We start from the raw sequence: 17,135 nt of genomic DNA, 5'->3' as shown, positions 1-17,135 counted from the left end.
TGTATTATAATAAGTTAAAATTTCTATTTCTTTTAGGTTTTCCAAGTGCTTTTCAGATATTTCATTGAATCTTCATAATAAATTACAAGATAGATCTTATTATTATCTTCATTCTACAAATTAGGAAACAGAAGCTCAGATACAGCCATTGAGGTAGGATTCCAAAACAGGTCTTCCTAGCACTATATATCCTACACTTTAAAAGATTAAATCCTCAAAGAAGTGGAAATAATTTTTCCTCATTAGAATTTTATTTTTATTATTTTATACACATTGTATATTTAAGGCAATGTGACTTAATGGATAAGGAGCTGGTCTCAGCATGAAGAAGATCTTGCCTGGGAAAGTCAGTGTTCTAGACTACCATTTTCAAACTTTTGGACTAAGGATCCCTTTGCATTTTTAAAAATTGAGAACTTTACTTATGTAAGTTATGTATCAAAATTTACCATATTAGAAATTAAAATGTTAGTATTATGAAAATAATTTTGACCTCAGAGATTTCCTGACAAAGCCTCAGCATTTCTGGACCACACTTTGAGAAACAGTTTGCTTTGCAACTGTCTGAGACTTTATGTTGCAGAAAAAGTATCAAGCTTCATTAGTAGAAGTAATTTTCTTACCTGGGAATTTTCCTATATTACTGAATTCACAGGTCTGGTCCTTCTGCCTATCCTATGAATTATATCTGTGTCTTACTCCCATCCCCAGTAGAATGTAAATTCCTTGAGGTCAGAGATTGCATATTTTTCTTCTTAATATCTTCCTCAATGTTAGATCAGAATAATTTTAAATAGTAGGTACTTAACAAATATTAACTGACCTAATGAATGAATGTTTATTAAATGGGAGTATCTGCTTTATTCTCCCTCCCTCCCATATTCCTTACATATAGATGGTGCACAGTAAACAGTTGCATTTTGGGGGGGGGGTCCAGACCTGTGATTCATCCATGTGGCAAATTCCTGGTATAGAAACTCTCTTCATACTCTATGCATACAGTTAACTATCTGTCACTTATAAGATCATTGCATTATACTTCTAAAGCTTGAAGAGAACTCAGAGGCTATCTAGTTCAATAGAGGAAGAAACTGAGGTTCATAGAAGGGAAGTGAATTACCCAGGGTCATACAGATAGCAGTGCTGGGATTTGTACTCAGATCTGGTGACACTAAGTTCAGAATTATAAGTTCAGTAATCTATCCATAGGATCATACTACCTCTACTTAAGTCTTAAGGAATTTCCTAAATCTATGAGAGGTTAATTGACTTATCAAATTCCTTCCACACAACCAGTATGTGTCAAAGGCAGGAACTGACCTCAGTTCCCTTGGCTCCAAGATCAACTTCTATCCACTGTACCATGCTAACTGGTGAGAGTCAATATGATTCTCTGCCAATAGAATATAAGTTCCTTGAGAGAAGGAATGGTTTCATTTTTGCCTTTAAATGACCAGAACATAGAGCAAATTCTGGCACAAGTAGGGACTTCATAAATACTTATGATCAAAATCATGTTTATCAGTGCACTTATGATCAGAAACAATTAATTAAATTAAATTTTTAAAACTTTAAAGGCTGCCAATTGGACTTCCTCTTTCTCTTGGGTTTTAATGCCATAGCCAAAGTTCATTATGCTTTTGTTGGGCTGATGTAAATTCTGCCCTCTCTGTCTGACTTCTGTCACCTCCTTAAATTGCTCTAATATTCATTCTCTCAAAGCAAAACTTCTGCTGTCCCTGGTGCTGAAATGGAAAGGCATATTATCTAAAGAGCCACAGGCAGAAGTGAGGACCTGAGAAGAGGAGAAAGGAGACATTTAACTTTCAGTGTGACTTGTCATCTAAAGTTGTTATTCCTTTCTCCAAATATCTTCTTTTGGACTTTTTTTTTACTATGGTCAAATATTCTATGTGGATTTTCCCCCTTTTTCTTTGGAAAGTAGATACAGAAGTAATGAATTCCAGAAACTTCCTGGGCTTATTGGCAAGCACTATGCTCAATAATAGAAGCCAGCTGATGCTTGCTGTTTCAGTACAGCATTGATGCTTGGGGTGGTATTGGATTTCCTTGGAGAAGTTTCCAGGGACAGAGCTCTTACAGAAATCACATTTAGGCACAATATCTTGAGGGAAAGTGTTTAGAAAAAGAATTAGGGTAGCTTTATTCAGCTATTCTATGGAATCATCATAGAGGGAAGCAATGGAAGTAGCTATGATGCAATTCTAATAATATATTATTAGGCAATGTGTGTGCTTTGGGGAAGAATGACATAGGTTTGAAACCTGGTCTCAACACAAGCTGGGCAAGTAACTTAATCTTTCTCATCCTCAATTTCTTTATCAGTAAAATGAGAACAGTAATCCTCATATTTCTTCTCTCATAGGACTGTGTGAAAAAAGTACTTCATAAACCTTAAAGCACATTAGAAATGTTGTCATTCCCTCCACTTGTGTGCCTCCCCCTCACTTCCCAATCTCTTGTCAGGCATACCACTATCTTCTCAGCCATTTCTATGCCTAACCTCTGAGTCATCTTGGACTATACCCTCCTCCTCACTTCTTCCTTAGTCCATCAACATCCAGTCATTTGTCAAGTCCCATTGTTCCTACCTCCAAAATACTTCTCACATTTTTGTACTTTTTACTAGTCTAACTTCATGATATCTCCAGATAGCATGATATAATGTTCAGAGAGCTGGATTTGAAGTGAGAGAGTCTGGGCTCCAATCTTGGACCTATCACTTATTAGCTGTAAGTCACTTTACTTCTCTGGGGCTCAGTATCCTTATCTGTAGCATGAAGGTGTTGGCTTTGATAAACTTTGAGGCCTCTTCCAAATCCTTGCAAATACTATTATTATATCCAATGTATTTATATAAAACACCCATTTGGAAAGAAGCAGCATTGGTTCAGTGGAAAATATACTACCCTAGTTTGGATTCTTGTTACCATTCTTCTCTACAGTTCTAATAGCTTTATAATGGATATTTCTGTCCTTAGATTATCACCTTTTCAATCCACCTATTATATATACTCTTTTACTCTGATCACAATTACTCCTCCATTCCACCACTTCAGTGCCTCTCTTCAGACTAGAACACAAAGTCCAAACTCATTAATTTGGTGTTTGAGGCCTTCCACAATCTGACCTCAGTCTACTTTTTCAAATGTATCCACTTCTTTCTTTTCAGTCTTTTTTTTTTTTTGAACTATTTACTTTCCTCAAAACATGTTTCACTCATGCTCTTCTGCCTTCAGGGTTTTTACTTATGTCTCTGTTTATAATGTCTTCCATTTCTGTTTTGCCCATGGCACATGCCTAATAAATGTGGAAAATGCTTGACACATCCCCCCATACTATCCTCAAATCTATTCTGTGATAAAAAGATGGCCCTTATTCTGGTCAAGGCCAATTTCTCTATTGGTACTTTTGATCCCATTCCCTTCAGTCAAGCCATCCTTCTCAATAATCTTCTATCTTTCCCTATCAAGTACTTCCCTTTTTATTGCCAATAAAATTTCCAAAGCCTTCTCAGACTTTTAAAAAAAACCCTCACTTGACCCTATCATCCTACATCTCTCCACATTTCATAGACAAATTTTGTAGAAAAAGCCATCTGCACCCTCTGTCTTCACTTTCTTTCCTATCAATCACTTTTCAATCTCTTTCAATCTGACATTTGACTCATCATTCAACTGAAAAAAGTGCTCTCTCAGACCAATTAGGAGCCTACTGAAATAGTTTAGGCAAGAGTTAGTGAAGTTATCTCTCAGACAGAAAGGTCTGAACTATTGTGAAGATTGCATGGAGAAGAAAAGATGTTGTGGAAAATTGATCAACAACTTATTGCTATGTGGGTTCAAGAAGAGGAAAGAGTTAAGGATAATAACTTAAACTTGCAAAGCTAGGAGTCATGAATGATTCCAAGGTTGTGAATCTGGGAACTGGAAGCATAATGGTGCTATCAATGGAAATGAATAAATTTGGAAGAAGGTGTGTTTTAGGTGGGAGGAATAATAGGAACAATAAAAACTTCCCCTCTAAAGTTTAAAAAGTCACAATTCTCTGAGGCATGCACTATTATTACCCCCCATTTTTATAGATGAGGAAGCTGAGGTTTAGAAGATGAGTGAAATATTTAGGATCACACAACTAATAAGTGTCTTTCTAGATCCAACCCTGGTCTTCTTGGATCCAAGCTCTGTCACTGTTACTTAAAAATATGAGTGACCAATATCCCATATTTGATGTCAGTGGGAATATTCCTATTAAGGATACTTAAAGTCTCAAAGATTTCATCTTTGACTATTTAAAGTTGATTAAGAAAGCACCTTAACATCTGGGTAGAATTTATGGGACTGGACCATTTATACTTTTTATACTTGCTCACATCCATTCAGATATCTTACCTAGTGAATATAGAATATTAACCTCTGGAAGGGCCTTTAGAACTTAGAATGTTTAACTTTGAAAAGACTACCTGAATCCTTCATTTTATGGAGGATGATCCTGAGTTCTTATAGAGGGAAGTGCTTTGTTCAAAGTCACAAGACCCTTTTTATAAAGACAGTTCTTTTGATATTTGACACTGAAGATGAACAATGGAGAATTTCATTTTTTTAAGGCAGGTTCTTGACAACTCTACAAGAGATCAGTGAGTTTTCAGGCTGCCAATTTGCCCTGGTGGAGATTAATTTCTACAAGGAGCTACATAGTGCCACATTACCTGAAATTAACTCCTACTTACTTCCCTCCAATCTGGAATTCATGCTAATTTGTTCTCCTTCTCCCAAGGAAAGAATGATTTCTCTTTTGGAAACTTTGCTTTTATATTAGTGTTTGGAGGGTATAGCAAATGCTCTCCCATACCCAGATGTTTAATTGTTATTATCTCAGGGATATGTTAGAGTGAATCAGGAGACAGATTTGAAGAAGCAACTGAAAATTAATTTTTGTCAGAAACAGAACTAGTGAAGATTTTGCTTTATTTTGGCGGGTACCCTTTGGCCAAGACTCTTAGGATACTTGCAATGCTATAGGCAGATAATTAAAGAAAAGATAAAGTCACTGCTTCTCAAATTTTATCCTACCCTCAAGCTTTTGGGCATGTCTTAATTTGTTATAAAAATTTGGGGGCCAGGATGTGTTGGACTCCCTGTGCGTTTTTGTGTGTATTTGGGGAGGGATAGAGAAGAAAGAGAATCTTAGATCAATTGATGGAAATTGGTGTTTGTGGGTAATCAATACTGGTGAATATTTCTAGGCTAGGCCTTTGGAAAAAATATATTTAACTCTAGTAATTAAAGAGAAGAAAAGAAATGAGAGAGAGAGAGAGAGTAGTTGTCTGCACATAAGACCAAGGGGAAAATGGTCCCATTTCAATGTCAACCAAGATAGAAAAGAAGAAAATTTCATGAAATCTGGACAGGAAAAACTATGGATGAGGTCTTTACAGAAGAGAGATAAGAACTAGAGCTTCAGGCAGAATTTGAATACAGGACTTTTTTCCTCCAGAGTCAGAACTTTTTCTACTGTACCATCCTGATCTTCTAACTCCTAAACATTTATTCCCTATACATTATTGCTTTCTACTTGATGGGACTTGTAGTAAATCCTTTGATCTATACTTGTGTGGGGAGTACTGACACAGGCCTACTAGAAAGCAAAAAGGAAGAGAAGAACCTTTACAAATATACCTGATGCATCCTCTCAGGTATACTTATGAGTTCTAAATCCAACTGTTCCTCAGGAAAGGACCTTTTACATTGTCAGGAGAGAATATTCTGAGTATTGTAGTTGACCAAGAAGATATGAAAGGGAAAATACTGTAGAATTTAGAAGAAACAACAATTCTTAGCCTCTGGAAATAAAAGCAATTTACTCTTGCCCTTCAGTAACAAAGGAAGAAAACTCCTTCTTATTCAGAAATGTTATTAAGAGTAACTTAGATTGCTTGGCCTGGAACTTATCCAAGGCTACTTCCTATCATGAAAATATTGGATTCACTGGTAAGTTTAGGGCAAAACATCTGGGAAAATCATCATCCAGGATTGCTCAGTAAATTGTATTCACTCTGATAGTCAAGATGACTAATGAGGAATTATAGAGATATTCAAGGATAGCATGGCATAGTGGAAAAAGCATGATACTTGAAGTTATAAGAGACTTGGGTTCAAATCCCAGGTGTTAAACTTTCTAATCATATGATCTTGGGCAAGTCTCTGGTTCCCTGAGCCTCAGTTTGCTATCTGTCAAATGAGGAGGAGGAGGAGGAGAAGAAGAGAAGAAGAAGAAAAAGAAGAAGAAGATCTATAATATCTAACTCATAATGTGGTAGTAAGGCAAACACTTTGAACATTAAAGCCACTATAGAAAAAGAAGTACTCTTATTATCTAGAATTGAAAGTGGATACTAACTCCTAAACTGGTTTATCAGATTTGATTTGCTCTCATAGAACACAGGACATTGGATGTCAGGGCTAGAAGGAACCTAGAGGATAGGATACAGTTGGCAGGTTTGAAAGAGATTCTCTTTTCTTTTCCTTTCCTTTCCTTTCCTTTCCTTTCCTTTCCTTTCCTTTCCTTTCCTTTCCTTTCCTTTCCTTTCCTTTCCTTTCCTTTCCTTTCCTTTCCTTTCCTTTCCTTTCCTTTCCTTTCCTTTCCTTTCCTTTCCTTTCCTTTCCTTTCCTTTCCTTTCCTTTCCTTTCCTTTCTTCTTTTCTTTTCTTTTCTTTTCTTTTCTTTTTTTTGCAAGGCAATAGGGTTAAGTGGCTTGCCCACGGCCACACAGCAAATATTAAGTGTCTGAGGCTGGATTTGGACTCAGGTACTCCTGACTCCAGGCCTGGTGCTCTATCCACTGCACCACCTAGCTGCCCCTGAAAGAGATTCTAAAACATGGCACATGAGATATCAGAGAAGAAAGGATCTTAAAACATAAAATATCATAATTTGAAGAAGCCAAGGAACACAGAGATAGATAGAGCCAGAAAACATGGATTATGGCCAGATATTCACAATATATAAGGAATCAACATAAATATTATCTATTCCTAAATAGTTGGAATAGTTGGTAACTGCTCTGCATAGTGGTAAGAGATCTGGGTTTAGAAATAGGAAGACCTGAGTTTAAATCTTACCCCTAAGATTTTTAACCCTAGGTATGTCACTTAAGTTATCTAAGCCTCAGTTTCTTGGGGGAAAATGGAAAAATGGGAAAAATAATAGCACATACCTCATATAGTTGTTGTAAGAATCAAATAAGATAATTGCTTGTAAAATAATTTGAAACATTAAATTACTATATAAATGTTATCTATTATTATTGCTATTATAAGTGGTCAAAGTAAGTGAACAATTTTATTTTAAAATTTTTATTTTATATGATTTTTACATCACCTTAGTTTCAAAATATATCCTTTTCCTGTGCCATAGACACCTATCAGAGAATGCAATTGATAAAAAGGAAAAAACAAAGATTTAAAGGAAAACTAATCAAAATATTAATCAAGTTTAGTAATACTTGCTATGGTTTTTCCATAGTCTCCCACTTCTCCATAGAAGGGAAGAAGACACATCCTCCTAGTTCTTTAAATTAATAGTTTTTGAAAGAAAACTTACAAACTATAAATGACAGGATATATATTTGCTCCAAATTTTGTTAGAGGAATGAAAATCTTAGGGTTTACCTCATATTATGTAGATTGGAAGAGATAACAAAAGATTAGAATGGTGACTATTGGAGAGGTTGTTGGAAGAAAGGCACATGAATACCTTATCAATAAAGTCAATAACCTGATCATTTTGGATTTTAATTTGGGATTTTGGAAAGAACTGCGCCACCTAGCCGCACATATGTTTAGTTCTGCCCATCTCACTAATGGGCACGTGTCCTAAGAAAGTCAAAGATGGATACAAAAGTTTCAGATATACCAAAATATTCATAGCAGCTCTCTTGGTGGTAGTGAAGAGCTAGATATAAAATGAGTGCCCAACAATTGAAGATTAAATGAAAAAGCGATGGTTCATGAATGAAATGGGATATTGTTTTGCAGAATATGATGAATATGAAGAATCTCGGAAAACATGCCAAAGTCACACAACTAGGTAATTATTAAGTATCTGAGACTGGATTTGAACTCAGGTTCTTTTTTTACTATGGGTTGGTGCTCTATCCTCTGTACCACCTAGCTACCTCTGGGAAAAAAGATAATTAAGCATAATTCCTTTTCCACAATAAAGAAGTGGGGAGCTTCTAGAATAAAATAATATACATGATATCATTATATCTACCATTTTTGCTTGATTGCTTATCTTTGTCACAAGAAAGAGTTCAATTAACAATTAGAGGTCAAATGGATAGTGGTGAACCTAAAGTCAAGAAGACTCCTAGGTTTAAATCTTTACTCATAGACTTATTAGGTATATGACCCTGGGCACATCACTTAACCTTTCTAAGTCTTAATTTCCTTGTTTGTAGAATGGGAATAATAACAATTCCCACCTTACAGTTGTGTTATGGGGTTCAAACATGACAACATATAAAATTCTATCGATTATTATTGGAATGAAGGAGGTTAAATGACTGATGTAAAGGCAAAAGATGTCAACAAAATATATCTTTATAAAAAGAAGATAGAATATGGAATGTTAGATTGGGAAGCCCCCTTGGAATAAAACAAATGGAAGACAGTAGTTTGAAGAGAACTTGGAGTCAATCTAGTCCAATTCCAACATTTTATAGATGGAAAAACATTGAGTAGCAGAGAGGAAGTGACATGATCAAATCCACACTGTCATTATTTGACTCTGTTCTTATTTCTTCATTGTAGCACATTGTTTTGAGAGCAATCTTAATGTGTGCTGGCCACATGCCAGGTAATTCAGCTTAGAATGAGATGTTATTCTGCAAAATCATCAACCAAAACCCCTCAGAATGATAGTATGGCACTCATTATCACTGAGAACTTGCTCATTCTGTCTGTTCAAAGCCGACATAAGCAGATGACTGAGCATCCCAATTCCATCCACTAAGAAGTTTTGTTTACCCTCAACTTGTTAATGCTCAGAATTTGGAGATAGTCACACAGCAACAGGCTATATCCAATCATATTTGGCAGCATGAGCAAACTAACAGATTCCGTTTTTTTCCCCCAGACTTATCCCTTCTGCAAAAATCTTTCTCCTAGGGAGATGACTGTCTTTCTCATTGGGAAATGAAATATCATTATCATTCATTCCCTCATGGAAATAAACAAGTATTTGTTGCTTTAGAATGAACCTAAGAGAAGCATCTGGACCCTTTGCATAAATTATATGTTGCAAAAATTGCCTTCAGGGTACTAGCCTGTGCAGTTTCTAGTATTCCCAGTAGTGAGGGCTGCTACTATTTTGCTGCTTCCAAGATAGGATCTCTTCACTTGGTGTGAAAAAAAAATCAACCATGCTAAGGTAGAGTCTTTCTTAATGCAAAATACGGAGCTCTTCTCTGTCCTCTAAGCTCAACAACCAGAATCACAAATGGCTCTCTCAGCACAGGTCTGGAGAATCTATGATTTACAGAAAATTGCAAAAGGATGGAATCTTGGAACATAGGATGTTAGAATATAGAACACAAAATTGTTAGAACTGGAAGGGACTGGAGATCAGAAATTGTTAGACTCTAGAACAAAAAATGTCAGAAGTAGAAAGGGAGCCTTCTAGTCCAAACTTCATTTTACAAAAGAGGAAACTTAAGACTCTATAACAAACTTGGGTACTACAGATGAAAATGTGACTTTGTAGTTACAATGAACCCCTTGAATTTTGGCAAATAGTTATTCAACACAGAAGAGAAGAGAAGGTTGCTGGGAGACATTCCCCTAGAGAGAGTGAGAGAAGGTAAAAATAGCACCTTCAAATCCAAGACTACAAGTAATATGAAAAACTTAAATACCATAGAGGAAGTGACATGACTGAATCCACACTGTCTTTATTTGACTCAGTTCTTATTTCTTCATTGTGGCACATTGTTTTGAACTCAATCTCAACGTGTATTGAGACTATAATATTGGAAACATTGTAAAGAAGCATTGTAACATTTTATTTAGTGGTTATTTAATTGAAACATTGTAACATTACACAGATGTTATTTATATATTTAGCTGGACTGGATATAGTAAGACTATATTCCCTATATATATAACATTATAAAGAAACATTGTAAAGAAAAACAATTTTCAAAAACTTAAGAACACTGTCCAATTCAGTCATCAACCATAGTTCGAGAGGACTGATAATAAAGCATGCTACCCACTTCCTGATAGATGAGGGATGGAAGATAGCCAATAAGGTCTACATCTCTAGACATAACCACTGTGAGAATTTGTTCTGTCTGATTGTATATATTGTTACAAGGGTGCTACTTCCTTCCCTCCTTCCTTTTCTTCTCCCTTCCTTCCCTCCTCCCTTCCTAGCTCTCTCCCTTTCTTCCTCCCTCTCTCCCTTTCTTCCTCCCTCCCTCCCTTTCTTCCTTCCTCCCTCCCTTCCTTCCTTCCTTCCTTCCTTCCTTCCTTCCTTCCTTCCTTCCTTCCTTCCTTCCTTCCTTCCTTCCTTCCTTCCTTCCTTCCTTCCTTTCTATTCTTTTGGAGAAAGAGGTAAAAAAGAGGTTAAAAAAAGAAAAGAAGATATGAGAAAAAAGAAAAGAATAAATGTAAATATTTTTTAAACTGCACAGAAGAGAACAGAAGAAAAAACCAGAGGGGAAACACAGGTAAGCAGGAAAGCTAGGAAAGCTATATGCTGAATTTATTATATGCTTAAAATCGAAAGCAAGCTGAATATGAGACCCACCTTTCCTGTACAATCCCTTTTTCTGTCTTCTACTTTGTATATGGAAATATTCATTTTTGGTGTTTATTAAATTGGGAATAAAAAATTCATAAATAAAATGAAAGAGTTAGACTAGATAGCCCCTGGGATCCCTTCCAGCTCTCTATTCTAGTCTCTGATCCTTTGTCTAGTGATGAAGCATTCACTTCTTTACCTCTTCAGGCAGCCTGGTCTGCTATGATAAAAGCGCTATCTATTATTTTTATTTGGAACTTAACAAACTCTAAATAAAATGGGGATTTCCATACATATAATAGAACATAAAAATAAGATTATACATGAAACTGAAGACCTCTGTTATGTATAGTTTGCCTTTCTTCTCAGATATATAACAAATCGAATCTAGAGCTTTCAAAGTTGTCCTACTTGCCTTTGCATCTTTCTGGTCTTTCTTCTGATTGCTTTTCAGCATTAAAAATAAATATCTCAATCAAGTTGTTTCAAATTTTCCCCCTTTAATTTCATTTTCTTTCTTTCTTTCTTTCTTTCTTTCTTTCTTTCTTTCTTTCTTTCTTTCTTTCTTTCTCTCTCTCTCTTTCTCCTTCCTCCTCCTCCTCCTCCTCCTCCTCCTTCCTTTATTTCATTACTCTATCCCTATTACTCCTTGCCTTTTTACCTCCTACAGTTGGAAAAAAAGGAAAAAGTTGAAAAAATAGCCCTCATAACAAATGTATATGCCAAGTAAGGAAAATTCTCACATTAACAATGACTGAAAAAATGATTAAATCTTGAGTCTTTTTACCTTGATAGATAGAATCTTTCTGTCTTCCTTATTATATCAGTGAAATATACATACTGGTGGTGTGTATAAAGGAGGTATCATAGTGTCGAGCAATGAGTTTGGAGTCAGTAGGCTTGGGTTTGAATTCTGGTTCTGCCATTTATTAGTTATATGACCTTGGGCAAATAAGTTTCTCTACTTTGGTTCCAGTTTCCTTTACATATCTATATCCTATTAAACTTTGAATTCACCAACTAGTTCACTCTTGACTTGCACTGACATTGAGAGGTTGAGTTCTCAGAGGACAGTTGCTATTGCTTCCACAGTTCTTGAGAGGTGACTATCCTTTTAACCCTAGTTCACATAAAGGAAAGTAATTAGAGTATTTTTCCAAAATCACATTTTCCCACAAATGGAGAGTTGGGGGGGGGGAGGAGTATGTGCTCTATACAATATATCACAAAATGCCATGGATTTAGCAATGAATTACTTTCTTGGATTTTCAATAGGTTGACTCTTCATAGGTCACAGAATCTCAGATATATGGGCAGCTCAACTGGGCTTACTCCTCATAAGGTATAATGTCTTCACAAGGTTGATTAGTGTGTTTCTGGACTGGTTCAAGTGCATCACCTGGCTGTTGTGCTGGTTCCTCACCAGACTCAGTTACTAATGGGCTAGGTATATTGTTGGACTATTAGGAACCACTGCTGCTTAGCTGAGAGAAGGAGAGCCATTAGACTACTTGATTGAGGTCACTCATTACTGGATTCTTCTCAGAGCTGAATGGTACTCTGATTGCTCCAGCTAGACTGTTGCAGTGTTTTTCTTTCAGCTGGGGGTAATATTATTTAGCCTAGGATTAACAGAAGCCTCTGCTCTTGACATTCTTACACCCAATATCTCCAGTTTATTCATTACCTCCAGCCCAGAGATGAGAGAGTTCTAACCTCTCCTATTTCTCCCTAGTCCTGGCCAGTTTTCTCAGGCAGGACTCTTCCTTGGCTTATGATGATAAGTTCTGATTCAGTCAATTATCCTTCCATTGCTCTTTCTAGGGTCTTTTGCAGTTAAGTGGCTAGGAACAGAGATCTGTACACTATTTTGATGACCTCTTCACCTATAATTGAACTATTCAAAATTCTAAATCCCTTCTAAATTGTGAAATGCTCTTCTCTCATCCTGAAATATCTTCCCCTTTATCCTTAAATGACTATGTTTCTTCATTTTCCCTAAACTTGAACTTTGCTGAAGTCTTGTAGAACACACTTTTATATATTGGTAGTTTCACTCTAATTCTGATGTTTTGTGTCCTGTGTCCTAAGATCCCTCTAGTTTTGATATTATATGCTATGTGTTCTAAATATTTTATGCATCTATAAAATTGTACCAACTTTTATTACATATGTGTATAATGACATAGTACACATCTCTGTACTAGATACTGGGGGGAGACACATGGTTCTTGCCCTTATGGAGTTTACAACCTAATGGAGAAGATGACAGGTATGCAAGTAGCTACAATATAAAATAGAACATATTGTGTGAAAAAAAAGAATGCAAGCTAAGTGTAACACTTGTAAGATTGTAGATTTAGAATTGGAGGGACCCCAGAGATAATCTAGTCCAGCTAAACATATAAATGAAATAATAACTATAAGTTAAAGTGAGGAAGTAAAGATCATTTCCAAGTGGGAAGATTAGACTTTATGGAGGAGTTGCTCTTTGAGTTAGGTTGTAAAGGACTAATGGAATTTTAATATTCAGACATGGAAGTGAATGTTGTTCCAAGTCTGGGGACGAGAAAAGGAAAATTCAGGATGTATTTGGGGAGGAAAATGGTAAATAGTAAATTATCCAGTTTGGTTGAAGCATGTAGTAGGCAAAGGGGAGTGGTGTGAAATAAAACTGGATAGGGAGATTGGGATGAGATTGTGGAAAGCTTTGAATGCTATGCTAAAGGCTTAGTAATATTTCATAGGTAATGGGAAAATACCAGTGGTTTTGACTAGAGTGGAACTCATGATGATGTTTGTCCATTCGCAAAGAAGACCATGATATCAGAGAGGTGATGCCATAATAAACGTGTGAATTGGATTTGAGTGAGGAGGTGTTGTGCTAAGTAACTAGCTTCACTTTCTCCTCCAAAGTCATCTGACTCCAATGACCAGATATGGATCAGGACGACTGGAGATGGCCCTGGATTTGGAGGCAATAAGGGATAAGTGACTTGCCCAAGGCCACACAAGTAATAAGTGTTAAGTGTTGAAGCTGGATTTGAATTCCTATTCTCATGACTCCAAGGCCTGTGCTCTGTCTGCTGTGCTACCTAGTTTCCCTTTGAGTAGAGTAGTGGAATGATGAGAGCAGGGCATGAGGTTACCCTGGCAGCATCTCTGCTTGTTTGGATTAGAAGAGGAGAGACTAGGTGTTCCTAACAGATGCTCTTTCATGCTGATCTCTGGGTAGGCAATCAGTACAACTTTAGCCCATAGAAGGAGAATGTCTCCCTGATTTGGAAAACTTCATAGTTACCATTTAATGGAGAGCTCTAGGGAGAGAATGAATGGGCAAAGTCTGGATCGATGAGAAAAGGGAGTTGCTATACATATTTTCCATACTTCAGTCAGAGAAAATCAATGAAAATCTTGGCTAAGTCTAAGAAACCATGACTGGACCAGTGTGGTAATATTGTAAGAAGACCTCATGACATGAGGGTAATAATGGAAGAAATACTAAATTTGGAGTTAGAGGTCAATGGTTTGAATCCTGACTCTGTTCTCTGCTGCCTATTCTTTTCTTCTCTGGATTTCAGTTTACTCAGTTATAAAATGAAATATTGCCCTAGATGATCTCTAAGGTCCCTTTAGGGTTATGATTCTGTCCTGGATTTCATAGTTTGTTGTTATTGAGTTGTTTCAACTCTTTGTGACCCCCATTTGGGTTTTCTTGGCAAAAGTAATGGAAAGGTTTGCCATTTCCTTCTCTAGCTTATTTTACAGATGAAGAAACTGAGACAAATGGGGTTAAGTGACTAGCCCAGGATCACACAGCTAGTAAGTGCCTGAAGCCTGATTTTGAACTGGGGAAGATGAGTCTTTCTGACTCCAGGACTGGCTGCCTCAACTTTCATCCTTACTAGATACATAAACAAGGGCAAGTTATGTCATCTCTCTGAGCGTCAGCTTCCCCATCTGTAAAATGAGAAGCATAATATTTATATAACCTATCTTCTTGGAAGCTGCCAGGGAAGCACTTTGGAAATGAACTATCATTAATGATAAAAAATTATTCTCCCTTTCTTGCAATTTAAGGCAAGAGAGCAGAGAAGAAATTCCTATCAACCTGACGAACCATTTGTTAGTAGCTTAAAGTAGTTAGTAATTAATGATCTGGAGGTAGAGGATAAAATGAAAAAAAAAACTCAGATGAAGATTATCCATAGATTTATTTTAACCATCATGTTCCCTGCCGTGGTTCTTTGGCTAATAGTCAGCGTTGACTGTATATCCCTATTTCTAAAGCTTCCTGCTCCTGCTGACTCCCAAGCACAGAAGCCATTATATTCTTGTCTTGGAGTCTTTGTCTACTCCAAGGTAATTATCAAGAGCTTACTGCATAGGGGAAGAGGAGGAGGCGGAGGAGGGGGATTCTGTGCAGAGAGCTATGAGGCAAAGGGGAACTAGGAGCAGGGATTGGAATTGAATAGATAGTGAAGATGGAGGTTTTACAATCTGTGAAAAGTCCTTATTTCAAAGAGGGAGCAGAAGGGTAATGTGAAGTAGTGGGGAGAGGAAGGTATCTAGGAAAAAATATATTTAGTAAATGAGGAAAAAATATCACACAGAACATGAAGGCTTGAAGAGATTCTAGAACATAGAATGTGCAAACCAGGAGGGACTTCAGAACATAGAATGTCAAACGTAGATGAGACTTTAGAATATTTAATGCCCAAACTAACACTGTAGCATAGAATATTCTAACAGAAGAATCATTAGAATACAAAATGTCTAAACTAGAAGAGAACTTACATTGAACTCAACAGATGAAGATATTAAAGCCCAGGAAGAACAAGTTATTTGTTCTATGGAGCACACAGCTCCATAGAAAATGGTAGAGCTATGACTTCAGTCCAGATCTCCAGACGCATGGGTCCAGTGACTTTTTCACACATTTCACACATTTCATTTCACATCTATTAAATCTTGTGAACCAGTGGTTATTAGTATTATAGGATCTTTCTTTTGGTTGCTTTCTAGCTATACTTGATTTCCATGCCTAAAGAAGGCTTCTTTTGGAAAGAGACTTGGAAAGAAAACCATTTTGAAACACATGGAGAAGTTGGAAGTTGTTTAGCTCTGAGAAGAGAAAAGTTAGTGGGGACACAAGCTGCCTTCAAATATATGAAGGGTTGTTATATGAAAAAGACATCCAATTAATTTTGTTTGTTCCCAAAAGGCAAAAATGGGATCGATGGTCTAAGCTTCAGGGAGGTCATTTTAATTTCTCTGTAAGGAAAAACTTCCTAAGAATTATTGTTCAGTTGTTTCAGACTCTTCATAACTCCTTTGGGATTTTCTTGGCAAAGAGAACAGAAGTAGTTTGTTATTTCCTTCTTCAGCTCATTTTACAGATGAGGAAACTGAGGCAAACAGGATTAAGTCACTTGCTCAAGGTTACATAGCTACCACATGTCTAAGGCCAATCTTCCTAAGCCTAGGTCTGGCACTCTATTAGTTCCCTAAAATTCTAGCTATTCAAAAGTGGAATGGGATGCCTCAAGAGGAAGTAGGGGCCCCTTTTCTAGAGGTCTTCATGTGGAGGCTTTAAGTCTGTCAGGGATGACTTATATAGAGGTACAGGTGAGACTAAATAGTCGCAAGGCTTCTTTTCCACTCTGAGATTCTGTAATTCTGGGTGAGTCAGTTCTATGGAAAGTGTTTCCAACATAATTTCTCCCATTTTTATAGCATATTATTGTTCACAAGGAATTTTCCTCTTTATATCTCTGTGAGGAATTATTCCCATTTTGCAATTGTGGAAACTGAGGGTCAAGACACAGATACTTGAATTTAAATCAGGGTTTTTTGGTTGTTGTTGTTTTTTATGTTTTTGCAAGGTAAATGGGGTTAAGTGGCTTGCCCAAGGCCACACAGCTAGGTAATTATTAAGTGTTTGAGACCGGATTTGAACCCAGGTACTCCTGACTCCAGGGCCGGTGCTTTATCCACTGTGCCACCTAGCTGCCCCTGTTGTTGTTTTTAATAGAACAATGCAGAATCTTCTTTTTTGGATCCTTTCAATAGTCTCCTAAAGGCTGTTTTTTGTTCTCAACTTTTATTGCTTTCTTTGAAGATGAGAAGCACATTTTTTTCCAAGACTGATGACCACCTAATAATAGCAGCTAGAACATAGCTTAGGCCTTGAAGGAGCAATGTCTCAGATGGTACACTGTTCAAATCACTCAACTAGGAGTCACAAGACATGGATTCAGATCCTAGCTTTAGCAGTAACTAACCTCTTGACCAAATCATTTCCTAGCT

At 36.7% G+C, this 17,135-nt stretch overlaps 1 protein-coding gene across 9 annotated transcripts in view; it reads left to right on the top strand.

The window, feature by feature from the left end:
- Positions 1–17,135, top strand: part of PDYN (prodynorphin) — a 138,646-nt gene that overhangs the window by 106,437 nt on the left and 15,074 nt on the right. The gene's annotated exons all lie outside the window — the stretch shown is intronic.

The sequence above is a fragment of the Macrotis lagotis genome, chromosome 1, assembly GCF_037893015.1.
Source record: "Macrotis lagotis isolate mMagLag1 chromosome 1, bilby.v1.9.chrom.fasta, whole genome shotgun sequence".
In the NCBI taxonomy this organism is placed as follows: domain Eukaryota; kingdom Metazoa; phylum Chordata; class Mammalia; order Peramelemorphia; family Peramelidae; genus Macrotis; species Macrotis lagotis.
The sequence above is the reverse complement of the archived record's forward strand: the minus strand, read 5'-3'. Positions and strand labels throughout refer to the sequence as shown.